At 35.3% G+C, this 12,933-nt stretch overlaps 1 protein-coding gene across 3 annotated transcripts in view; it reads right to left on the bottom strand.

Annotated features, from left to right (window-relative positions):
• Window positions 1-10,607, bottom strand: part of DLC1 (DLC1 Rho GTPase activating protein) — a 321,812-nt gene extending 311,205 nt beyond the window's left edge. The window contains exon 1 of one of the 3 annotated variants that reach the window (XM_081130751.1): window positions 10,303-10,607. The gene's annotated coding sequence lies outside the window, so the exon portion shown is untranslated. The remainder of the gene's footprint in view (window positions 1-10,302) is intronic. The other 2 variants (XM_081130750.1, XM_081130756.1) reach the window with 2 other exon arrangements.
• Between the last annotated feature and the right edge of the window lie 2,326 nt (window positions 10,608-12,933).

Raw genomic sequence — 12,933 nt, 5'->3', positions numbered from 1 at the left:
CACTCAAAAGAAAATATGAAGTCCCTGAATTCCATGCATAAGTCATTATAGTGTGGGAGGCTACAGAAAGTGGAAAGAACGCATAGACGCAGGTCAGAAAAATTTTGCTTTCATGGGCAAATTTGGGTTGTAATAGGAAGGTTCTGTTTTAGATGCTTTCTTTTCTTTATTTTTATCCAGTGGAGAAAGAGAGGGCTAACTTAAGAAATGCCAAGTGGTATTACTGTCTCATTCCTAAGCCACATTTACATTTAAGTTGAGACTGAATTCTGGTTTCATGTCTTTTCCTAAGAAGAAATAGAGTTTTATTAACCCCTTGGGGAACAGATTACATTAAATTTGGCTTGTAAGACCTTACCATAATAGTAATTAACTTATTTTACTCAACCTTGGCAACTACGTACTTATATGTCATGAAAGGAAGACAGTTCAACAAGTTCTGAGACAATCTGGCTACAAAGAGAGATTATAAATTAGTTATATCCAACACAGTATTAACTCCTTCTGTCTTAATTTCTAATCTAGGTTTTTTTGATTATTTTCAAATTATTCCAGTGAGTATAGTGTCTTTACTTTCTAGACAAATGTCCTGATTATTGTTATGACTACCATCACTGCGTTTTGAGGACTTATTCCATAATATCCTGCTGTCTGACAGATTAAAAACAATTATCCCTACAAGCTTTCTTATTCACACTTCCTATTTAAATTCTGATTTATAGTATTGATGGTTAAATTCTGCCTCCATGATCTAAAGACTGAACAGGATATTTGTAGAAAGGAGCACTGGATTATTTTCTTTCTTTCCTTTTTTTTTTTTAAAAATGTTTTTATTAATTTTTAAAGAGGAAGGGAGAGGGGGGGAGAGAGAGAAACATGATGAGAGCCATCGCATGGCTGCCTCCTGCACACCCCCTACTGGGGATCAAGCCACAACCTGGGCATGCGCCCTGGCCTGGAATAGAACCATGACCTCCAGGTTTATACGTTGGTGCTCAACCACTGAGCCATGCCGGCTGGGTGCACTGGATTATTTTAAATCACTTCTCAGCATATTGACCTCATTTTCTAAATCATCTGAATGGATTAGAATCCATCCTGTAAGGAAGATTGTGCAGTCTTTGCAAAAGTCTTAACTTTCCCTCTAAACCACCTCATCAGGATGCATTATTTAAAATTATATTTCTAACTACTGACTACTTATTTTGTAAATTTCTATTACATTTTTTTTGGTAATCCTTTTTATGCAGTTCCATTCAGAATGAGCTCAGCTGCTGAGGATTTGGATGAAGGATCTGGAAAAGTATAGGTCATTCCAGGGTGTTGATTTTATGAAGTGAATTTCCATGGGGATTTTTTGCTTCTTAATGCATGTGTTCAAACACCACTGTATTAATATTACAGGAGACTGTATATACCTCTAATTATGTAACATTTCTGAAAAATAATTGTAAAACGTCCAAATTTACTGCTTGTGATATTAGTGCATAATATGTTTAGACACAAACTGATTTCAAATTTATTGTTTGGGCTAATTTTGTAACACTTAACACTCCATAAAATAAGCATTTTATGGCGTACATTATTTATTTTTATTTTATTTTATTTATTTTTTAAAAATATGTCTTTATTGATTTCAGAGAGAGGAAAGGAGAGGGAGAGAGAGAGACAGAAACATTAATGATGAGAGAGTCATTGATCAAGCCCACAACCAGACATGTGCCCTGACCAGGAATCGAACCCTGATCCCCTGGATCCCAGGTCGACGCTCAACCGCTGAGCCACGCCCGGCCAGGCGGCATTATTTATTTTTAAATTATTTGCAATTGTACTGAAAAAAACAACATCAAAAGAATACATTCTATGGATCATGACTGACACATATCTGATATCAAATATCATGCTCTCCTATGATCTTGCTCCTGAAATCAACACGTACCTTACATTTTGGCCTGGCAATTGTCCCTAAGAAAGAAGGACCTGGTGATAACCACTATTGCTGATTCTATAGCCTGTGGGAATATGGTACAAATGAGGGACCTGTGGCTGAAATCAAGTTGGCAGCGCTGTCTGATCATCATCCTTCATTCAAGAAGTGTTTACTCAGTGCCCAGTGGACCACAGATGCTCTGCTAAACATTGAGAATATAAACCTAAATAATATATTCTACCTTTCTTAAAGAAGCTTACAGTTTTATGGTAGAAACTCATGTAAACAAGGCTAATAAGTCCTCGCATGGCCACAAATACCACAGAAAATTTAACACAAAAGAGAGGGTCATCAGTTCTCCCTCCCTCCCTTCCTTCCTTGTAGTGTTGGGTATGCTGCAAATGTTAGATAGGGCTTCCAGAGGAGGAAAGCCCTGAATGAGGCCCTCTGTTGGAAATTTCCTGCCTCCAGTGCATCCGGGTCAAATGCAAGTTGAGGTAGATTTCCTGCTCTATGTGGGAAGTCTGTCTTTCTTTCTGGCTTCAAATTTTTACTATTCTAGAGTCACCTCTTTAGAAAAGATATCAGAGACAATAAGTAATTCCAGAGAATTACTTACAACTTGAAAACTCATTGGTCACACATTGGAAACACATTTCTATGGAGCATTTCAGAGATAATTGATGGGACAAAATTTTCAAAAAAAAAAAAATCAGATAATTTCCCAGAACTAATGAACTAAGTTTTCAGATTGAAGAGAATCCATGGAGTATGCAATAATACAAAGAATAAAGGTAGATCACACCAAGAAACGCTAAACACTATTGTGAAATTTCAGAAATTTAGAGGTAAACAAATGATCATAAATATTATCAGAGAGAGAAAAAAAGAGATTATATATTAGTATTGGAAATCTGAATGGTATTAGATTTCTTAACACTAGAAATAAGACAGGTAAATACATCTTCAAAATTCTGGTGGGAAATTATTTCTACCTTGAAATTACATGAGAAACCTTAAATATTTTTTCCCTCTTCTCAAGAAACTACTGGAGGAATAGTTCCATCCAAATGAGAGAATAAAAAAGTGGAAAAGACTTAGGAACAAGGGAGCCAGGAATTCAACACAATGACCAGAGAATGAATTTTCAGGGTACAATTTATGTAACAGGTATAGTAGACAATCATTTTACGTAAATTCTGACATTCTCTATAAGAGTTATCTCTAAGGGTCCAGTTGGTGAGATGGAGAAATTGGGAACATCTATAGTGATTTGAAATCTCAGTGTATCTTAGCCTAGTCTCAAGAAGTCACATTTCCACATACTAAGTGCCCCCAAACACTTTGAATTAGACAATTAGAACAGAATCAACAACATAGAAACAGTCATGATCACAGCTTAATACAGTTCTTCAGATGTGCACTCACTAAAGGCAAAGTAAATCTTTATTACAGTGAACATTTGTGGAAGCCAAAATGAAATTAATTTTCTTGACAGAGGTGTCAAAGAACAAATTATCTAGCAAAATAAATTGTATACCTTTGGGCATCTTCCCACTGCCCCTAACTTAATAACAACATGAAGAGGATTACTTTTCATTGCCAAACTGATGCTACGTATGCAAGATGCTTAAGAGCAGCAAGAGACCATAGAACAGATACAATTTTTCTTAATTCTTTTATGTAAATGTACGAACAAATAGTAAAAAAAGATAATGACACATTTAAAAAAGCATTTTGCCTTGGCTGGTGTGGCTCAGTTGGTTGACCCTCATCCAGTGCACCCAAAGGTTGCTGGTTTGATTCCCCGTCAGGGCACATACCCAGATTGCAGGTTTAATCCCCATTGGGGGGTGCGTAAGGGAGGCAACCAATCAATGTTTCTCTCTTACAAAGATGTTTCCCCGCCCCCTCTCTCTTTCTCAAGAGCTAGAACCACTTTGTAGATTGTAAAGGTCTCTCTCCTTCTCCCTTAGTCTCTCTCTCAAAATCAATAAAAACATTAAAAAATAATAAAAAAGCATTTCTACAAGTATAGTCAGAGTAGCCAACTCTTAGTAAAAGACAATTAGTGTTTTTTTTTTTAAAATATTCATGCTACCTAATCCAAATTAGATAAGACTAGAATTAGGCTGTGGGAGAGAGAGACCTTTAATAACACAATGTAAGAATTTATCTCCACTTGATTTCATGCAGATTCCCTTTCTTTGGTAGCTGTCTATGTCTTAATCCTTCACAAAATCATCATCCATCTACTTTTACATGCCTTGCCAAATGTTGGAATTTACTCATTATGCTTCATTAGCTGTCTGAGGAAGAAAACAAACTCCTGTTAAAATTCTTTATTGTTAAATTGCTTGATGAAACTTAAAATATTATATATGAAATAGCTTTCATGTCTTTAGGTTGTCTGGAAATCATTAAAAATTTTAGTAAATGATAGAATAAACCACCTGTAATGAGCTACGTCAGTGGAATACGTGGTATATCACCTTTTCCAAGAGACACATCCAAACTTCCATCATTTTTTGGTGTTAAGAAAAAAAAATGAAGTGGATACCCAATTAAAAAAAATTCTCTTTAATATTTTCCTATTTTTATGTATATATCAGTTTTCCTGAGCTTGGAAAATTTATCTCATTCTTAGCTTTCAGAATCAAAGATATTCCAGGAATCAGGCAAACTTGAAAATTAACTGTGTCAATCCTCTAGAAAACAGCTCATCAGAAAAGAGCAGGGCACTACAAAATTGCAAGGTATTTCCATGGTACCTTCTATTTTTACCTCTAGTTTCCTGCTATTTAATGTAGTCTTAGTAGTTTCTAATTTTCTTGCAGGGAGGAGCCCAGATACTGGCAGTGTTTGACTTACCACCACTTTATAGCTCAGGTCAGCCAGGTTTGCAGATTCTCTTAACATTTTCTTAAGTAACCCACATGTAATTTGAAGAAATCCTGGAATGCGTAATGATATTGCCTAAGACTTTTCTGGGGGTAAATGGTTTCCAAGAGATTGTAGAATTAACACAGTCATGGAGGACAATATTGCATCATGTTTGCAATAATTTCTAGATATCTGTATTTTCTTTGGATTTCCATGTTTTATTTTTTAAAAAGTACACAGTATTCTCAATAATAGTGTCCCATCCTATGCAGAACTCTTCGAGCATTTAGAACCACATTGTAGCTTAGATATTTCTGCAATTGGATTCTTTAATGAATAATTAATCATTTGGGTTTTTTGCCTTAATATCCCTTTATCTACAGAATCCCTTATAACCAAGGAAAAGTATTGTCTTTGCTCTAAATTTGTTTCACATAAAATTTTTCATGCAACAGGAAATACCTTAGAGTTAAATTTGATATCAAGAGTTTGGCTGCCTTTTTTTGTGGATGGCAAATCAGTATGACTGAAATGAGGTTTTGCCTTATTATAAAAAGATATTTCTAGTTAACAAGGGGCACAGATTATAATGCTTTATCATCAGCATGGTGAGATGTAGCTTTGCTTTAAGTGGCCACTTTCTATTTTTAGTTTTGCTATCATTTCTAAGAACACTCTAACAGTAGACACAGAAATCACTAAATATAAGTAAGAGATATGACTGCATCAACACAGGTGCTCAGATAGCTAGGTGATAACATGATACTGAGACTTTAGTCATTCAATAAGTACAACTTTCACTAAAATCAGGAATATAAAGTCATTGAGAATTTAGCTACTTCTTTTAGGTTGTCCAGGGGTCAATGCCTCTGGTATCAACTTTTGTGTTCTGTATTTAATATCTATAATTTTCATTTTAGTCATGTACCTATGTACATGTAAGCTTGTTTTTATTACTAGGTGTTCTGTATATCTAGGAAATGGGTGCATTAGAAACTTTTGATGATCATGATAATAGTAATAGTTACAAAAAGCTTCCATTTATTAAGCATTTACTGTGGGTCAGATACTGTATTAGGTGTTTTACTTATCCCTTTAGTAATAATATTCATAAATACTCTATGAAGTAGGTACAAATATTGCCCTAATTTTATAGGGAGGGATTTTGGCAGTACTAAGTCACTAGCTCAATGTCAAACACATATTGGTGGGTAAAAATTATTATGGTCATTTTTTGTGAAGGCAAGATGTCCTTTAAAGAATCATTTTTCACCCCGTGATTCTTTCCCCATGATTCTTTCTTTCTTGGTTAATTGACTTAAGCTTTTTTTAAAAAAAAGATTTGTTTGTTACAGTGTATGCAAAGCAGTTTGCACATATAAAATCTCATGTGATGCTAAAGATGACTCAGCGATATAAATATTTTCTTTATCGTCCCTACTTTACCAATGAAAAGCAGAAACTTGAGATAGTTATGGGGAATGCTTCAAAGCACAGAGCATCAAATGGCAAAGATGAAAATCAGAGCCAGTTTTCTGACTGACATTGGGCTTTTCAGTACGCCACCCCATTTAAGTGGTGGAAGGTTCACTAGTACTCTGCTCTCACTGGCCTCGTGTAACTTTTAATTTCAAACTATTTCTGGATGCTCATGCTTCCTTCTGGTTCTTAATGAATTTGTAATGGCATCTTATGAGAGTGTTGTTAACCTCTGGTCTCAGGCTCTGATGACTCGACAACCTCTTATTTTCTTTCCTCTTCAAAAATTATTATCCTATCGTTACAGGATGTTTGGGAAAAGAGTTCCACTACTCCTACTCTTCAAGACTGATTTGCTTTCCTTTTCTTTTCCCCTCCTATTTATTCTGCAAACATTTATTGACAAATACGTATTGACAGCACCTGACATGCTAGGTATTTTGCTAGTTTCTGGGAATAAAAAGAAACACTGCGTTTCTAAACTTGCTCTCTGATCTTCCCACTTCTTCTGATCTCATTTCCATTAATAAGACTGATTTCATCTCTGAATTATTTGAATTGTATTGCTAAGACACTTTGTTAATTTGGTCTAATCCCAAACAACCTTTTCACACATACAACTAGCTACAATAGTTTTTGCTACCCATCTGTTTTAATTAATGTGCAAGTCATATGCACACTGTTTACATTGCCTTTTAGCTCTTTTGTGTGTCAGAGTCCCTGTATAATCTTTTCAAGTTCACTCATATACTCTCTAATCCACTGAATAAAAATCAACTATCTTTTTTTAAACTAGGTCTCAAGGTCCACATTTCATTTTTATTTTGATTAACTTCCTTAAAAACTAAGCCCATCTATTTCTCAAAATTCAATGAACTAACCAGTAGTGTAATGTCAAGACAGAACCATAGAAATAAATGTTGGATTTCTATATCCACACCAAATTCAATCTGGAGGCGGGCTTCTCCATAAACATGTTTAGTTTAAGTTGTGCACATAGGGGCTTAACATTCATGTCGAGGAAGAAGGCACAGTACTCATGCCACTTCCTTCAAATCTGGAGTGTCTCACTTTTCCCTCATTCTCTAAATTCTCATGTCTTAAATTCTTGACATTTTTCTATTTTGATAATAAAATTCTCTGATCCAGATCTAGGTCATCTCTCATTTGCAACCTTGCTGCACTGTAATGGTTTCTACAGAGATTCTCATTGTAAGATAACTTTGGCTACTGGCACCAACTCCTTCATTCTCCAAGGAGGAACAAATGAAATAAAGACAAAAGAGAAACTTTAAATGTCCCAATTTAGACTTATCTTATGCCTATAAGACCCAATCCTCTGTAAGATTACAACATGCCTAAAAACTCTCCTTTTTTAAAATTATAATGCCCTTAAGGAAAAAACAACAGAATGATGTACTCTCTTTTACAGGCCCTCTAGGAATTTTGCAGGCTCGCTCTTTACTGCATTTATTCCCCATTCCAATAATGTGGAGAGTGGTGACACTGCAAGTATTAAACAGTGTAACTTTTAAGTGGTAATGACATCCAATCTGTTTCGTAAAAAAAGAGAAAAAGCATCATTGCACACATTTTCTCTAAAGAAATAGCATCCTCTAGACATGACATATATTAGTTTTATGAGATAGGCTCTTGCCTTGGAAAGTGCTCTGTTTCAGCACGCATGGCGACATATACTGTCACATGTGAAGTGTGATACAGATGAAGCAGTCAGCTCTCCCATTTACATTGCATTGGTCAGATGTTTGTTTGTATACTATAACAAATTCTGTATTCTATGACTAAAGGACCTTGCAGAAGGCTCAGATTAGATATAATCAATTAGAAGATTGAAAATAAGCTATAGAAGGGAAGATGAAAGGAAGTGGGCTTATTGGACATAGAGATGTACACTTATGTTTTCATATGTCCACTTAGGCTTTTTTATAGTTCCATTGAGGAAAAACCCATCGAACTGGAAATAGACTGCAGCAATAGAAATTTAGGTTAGATAAAAGAAGGAAAGTCTGTGTACATTAAACCAGTTTTGGTGTGAGGGGGGAGGGTAAGTAAAATCTCTGAAAATCATTGTTTGGGTAAGTTCATTATGATACCATTTGAATACAAGGATATGAACCAGACTAGCTCTTTTCTAGCCCTATGTCTTTAAGTAACATACGCTTAAAATTACTATGATTATTAGCACATGGATTGATTTTCTTGGCATAATCATAAAATGTAACAAAATAGTCACAAACAAGCTGTTCCCTTAAAATGTTTGTTGAAGGCATATTAAACCTTTTAAAGAAAGCTTGCATTTGAGAAAATGTTATTACTGAGTAAATTTGATTCTTTTTTTAAAACCATGATTTTTTTTCCAGACTGTAACGCTGGTGGCAGCTTTTTTTTTTTTTTAAAGAGGCACTCCAATTTTCTATCTAAACGTAGACTCTACTGAACATGTGAATATTTTATTCTGCATAATTATTATTTGAGAGCAGGATGATGCAGTAGAAAGATATCTGAGCTATAAACAGTGTACTGTGGTTCCACTGTCATCTCTTCTACTAGCTAGTCGTGTGACCTTGGGCAGGTCATTTTTGAATGTCATTCCTTAGCTCCTGTGGCAACCTCATCACAGTTTAGAAGAGTGATGTCTTACGTTATTTCCTTCCTTGAAATTCTATTCAGGGATTTTATTAAGTCATAATTTATATAAGTCAGTATTTTATATTTTTTAACATATTTAAAAATAGATTCTTTTTTGCCATATTTAAAAGTCTTAACATGCCTTGCCTTGTTAGTAAATAGTTAAAACTCATCGATATAAGAATAGAATTTAGGAATAATTAGCTAATACAGCAAGTAGTCACCTTGTAATATGTAAAAGTTTGTAATCCAAATACTTCATTTCTTGTGATTCAACTGTCAAATAGCTCTCAGCTTTCACTTAGTATATTTTGTGTTCATATAATAGGTCTGGAAATACTCATGAATATTTGTTCCCTTCACATACCACTGCACATTATTTTTATAAAATAATTAGTTTCGTTCTAAATATTCAGAAATATAAATATAACAGTATGTTATGCATTAAAAGTCAGTGTCATTTTAGTCATTACTAAATATATTTCCTCATATATTGCACAGTTAAACATTTAAGATACCTTAAAGAGACTACAGCCCAATAGAAATGTAATCTTATGATTATACAAATTATAAACACATGATCAATTTTTCATATAATCGTAGTGATTTCCGGCTGCCTTAAAATAGTAATAATGAATGTTGTTGTCATTGAGATTTACTTCAATTATTCAAAAATATTCACAAAAAATATGGCCTCAATAGAGAATTCAGGAAAGTTAATATAAATTAAATCTAGTTCTGATATTTAAATTTTTGAAAATCAGATTAAATACTACTTAGAATAGGTGAAATTTTATGCGTTCATTTTTCTTATTAACAAAACATTTAAGCTGTACATTAGCAGCTTGACCTGTGGTTAAAACTGGTTTGGAAAAATATTGAGGAATCCAATGTTTATATTTTAAACAAAACACAAAATATTCTTTGGTGATTCATTATTAAGAAAAGTCACTGTAGTGCTACCTACTCTCCGTGTTGGCAAAAGAAGGGAGATAAAAAGAATTCATTTATACCTCACACTTACGTGTGAGATTGTGTTTGTTTCATGTTATGCCATGTAATAGGAAACTTGGTCTTATAGCTCTACTGATAAATAAGTTAAGAATAAAAAGAGATTAAAATAAAATCTTAGCTTATGGAGGAAAAGAGTAAAGTCTCTGTGGAGGCTATTTTAGAATTGACATTTTGCTAAAACAATTTCACAGTTTTCTACCCACTAAACATTTTCCACTCCTGACTTCATGGCTTAGCTCTAAACCTAGGAAATCGCCACTCGTGCAAGATGCTAACATCATCCTCATCTTTCTGCCTCTTCAAACATCGCCTCAGAGTATAAAGAGAGACAGTCCACAGCCTCTTACCTGGACGACGAGGGGCTGCAACGCCAAGGCGTGACACTGTTCAACTCTCAGGGTGGGAAAGAAGTCCGTCCCGTTAGTTTCTCCAAAATATAAGTTCACATTTCGTGGTTGAGATCATGGCTCTATTCTAAGCACTTTTACGCAGTGTGTGATTCTAACAAAAACACCCTCCGCAGCTGGAGGGAGCCTTGGCTGGAGCAGGAGCCTGTCAAGGCGCTCCCAGTGACTTCTGTCTACTAAACTCAGACTGATGTTTTGCGAAAGGGGCCTCCACAACCAGGCCCAGATTGCCTGGGAAGCATTTCCTGCCTCTGAGGAGTGTGCATGTGAGAAAGACTGCACGAAGCAGAGGGGAGGGGGAGAGGGAGCAGAGCCCGCCTGGGCGTCGTAGGAGTTCTGATTTTACACAGAACTGAAGTGAGTTTGTCAAAGCTCTTGAGGTGATTAGCTGGAGAGTCATAAAGTCGTAGAGCTTTTTCTATCCCGCATTGCTTATGAGAAAAAAGAGAAAGAAAACACAGTTCTCTCCCTCCCCTACAACTTTTCCACTCTATTAAATGTATAGACACAACTTAACCAAAATACCTTTGCAGCTCTCCTTTCAAAAGATCTTTTAAGAGAGCAGGAGGAATTTAGTTTTCATACCGTAATTCTTCTAAATGTGAAATCCTTTTTACACTTCTTACAATTTAAAATGCTGCAGCCTTACATACTATACCTGAAATGACCTGTAAGTAAAATCCCAAGAATCCAGTACATAGAATATTTTCTTCAAGGTCTCTCTGATCCCAAGAATTCTTCACAAAATTAAAGTAGTGAATCTGGCTCCTGCAGCATTACCTCTAGTCAGAATCCTCCAGTTACACAAACTCAGTGCTGGAAAAGCAGAAGACAGACTCCATCTTGATCCTATTACAGTCTTGCTGACATTAACCACTTGCAACTGCTTCCCTCTAGCATGACAGAGTCCCTGAATCACATCTCTAAAGCAGCTCACAGTATCTGCATCCTTCGTCCGACACAAATTTTGTGAACTATCATCTGTTTATCTTTTCTGCTTTCTTGTGCCTCCACTGAATGACTTCCTCCTAGCTGCTCCAGGCTGGAAACTTGGACTACCATTTGGTTTTGATTAAAACCAGACAGCCAACTCGGGAGAATTTAGGGAATAAGCTAATGGAAACAGCAAGTGTGGCTTTAATTAGTGCATCAATTAATAATAGATGTTAGCTCGTCTTATAATAAGATGACACAAATATAAACGCAGGGGAAGCTCAAGTCAATTTCAGGAAAGTTACACCAATTCTCATTCTTTCATGACCCAGAATTTTCCTTAGGGAAAGGAGAAGGAAAGAAGAGGGCTGTGGTCTTGGGACATCAGGTTGTGGAGAGGCCAGTGGTGTGGCCTCATTGTTTATACCAGAGAAACAGGAAGCAGAATCTCTGAGTTTAATTATCTTACTCAGTTGAAATTGCTCAGTAATGTCTTGCTTCTATTTTATTTACAAATCAATGGATTTTCTTGCTATTTATGACAAGCATTTTTTCCCAGTGATTAGTGATCATATCAATCTGATTATTGGGTCTGCATGTGGTTTGAAAATTTCTAGAGATTTCCAATAATGGGAGGAACAAGAACAATTTCAGGCTCAATACAATAAATGAGGAACATATAAAGAGGTATAAGAAATATTAAACCTATTAGCGCTAAGATCCATACTGTGTATCCCTGAAATTATAAGTGTTTTTCATTATTCATGTCTGTTCGCAGTTGGCTCTAGGTTTTCTAAGGGCTGACAGGTACCTGGGTGTCACAGTGGATGGATACCTTTCTAGTCCTCCCTGGGGATATTGGATAGGTGATAACTCAAAGGAGCATGATGTTATAGCCACTGTTTCTTTTCTACTGGAAAACTATAACCTCTCAAAATTAATATAGAGCATGAACTATCAAGACATGACAAACGGCAAGGATGACATACTGTGTATGAATCTGAGGATGAGAGGCAAGCAAATAAAAACACGTAGGCAGAAGCAGTTTTTAAAAGTTTATATCAAAATATTACTCATTAAAAATGAGCATTTAGATTTCTTTAGTTTAACCTTCAACCATGTGGCAAGAAGGAAGCCCATACTTTCATAAAGTCTTTGAAGAGTTATTCATATTTATATTCAAAATATTTTCACTGAAACTGTGCCATTAAATCTTTCCAATAATCTCTGTATGTATTCTCATTTTTATTTTACAGATAAAGTATTAGGAATTTGTGGAAGTAATGTTCTTACAATCAAATGATAGAAAGTGGCCAAGTACACACTAGAACCCAGATTTTCTAACCCGAAATGTTGTGCTTTTTCCCTCCCTGCCTCTCTTGGTTCCCATTTAATTGCTGTGTGTAATTGGGAAGACTTCTTAAACTCTTTTTTAGATTCCTCTTTAAAAATAGGGATAATTTCACATAACTCACAGATTGGAAAGCAGAATAACTTTATATACACAAATATTTATAAGTTCATATTTATTTCCCTTAGGGAAACACTGCAGCAGAATGGAATAAGAATTGATGTAAGATCTTTCCTAAAATAACATATGTCTCTATCTCTACCTCTGTTTCTAGTATATAGTGGGTA

The sequence above is a fragment of the Miniopterus schreibersii genome (genome assembly GCF_964146895.1).
Source record: "Miniopterus schreibersii genome assembly, chromosome: 2".
Taxonomy (NCBI): Eukaryota; Metazoa; Chordata; class Mammalia; order Chiroptera; family Miniopteridae; genus Miniopterus; species Miniopterus schreibersii.
Note: the sequence above shows the minus strand (reverse complement) of the source record. Positions and strands in the feature narration are given on the sequence as shown.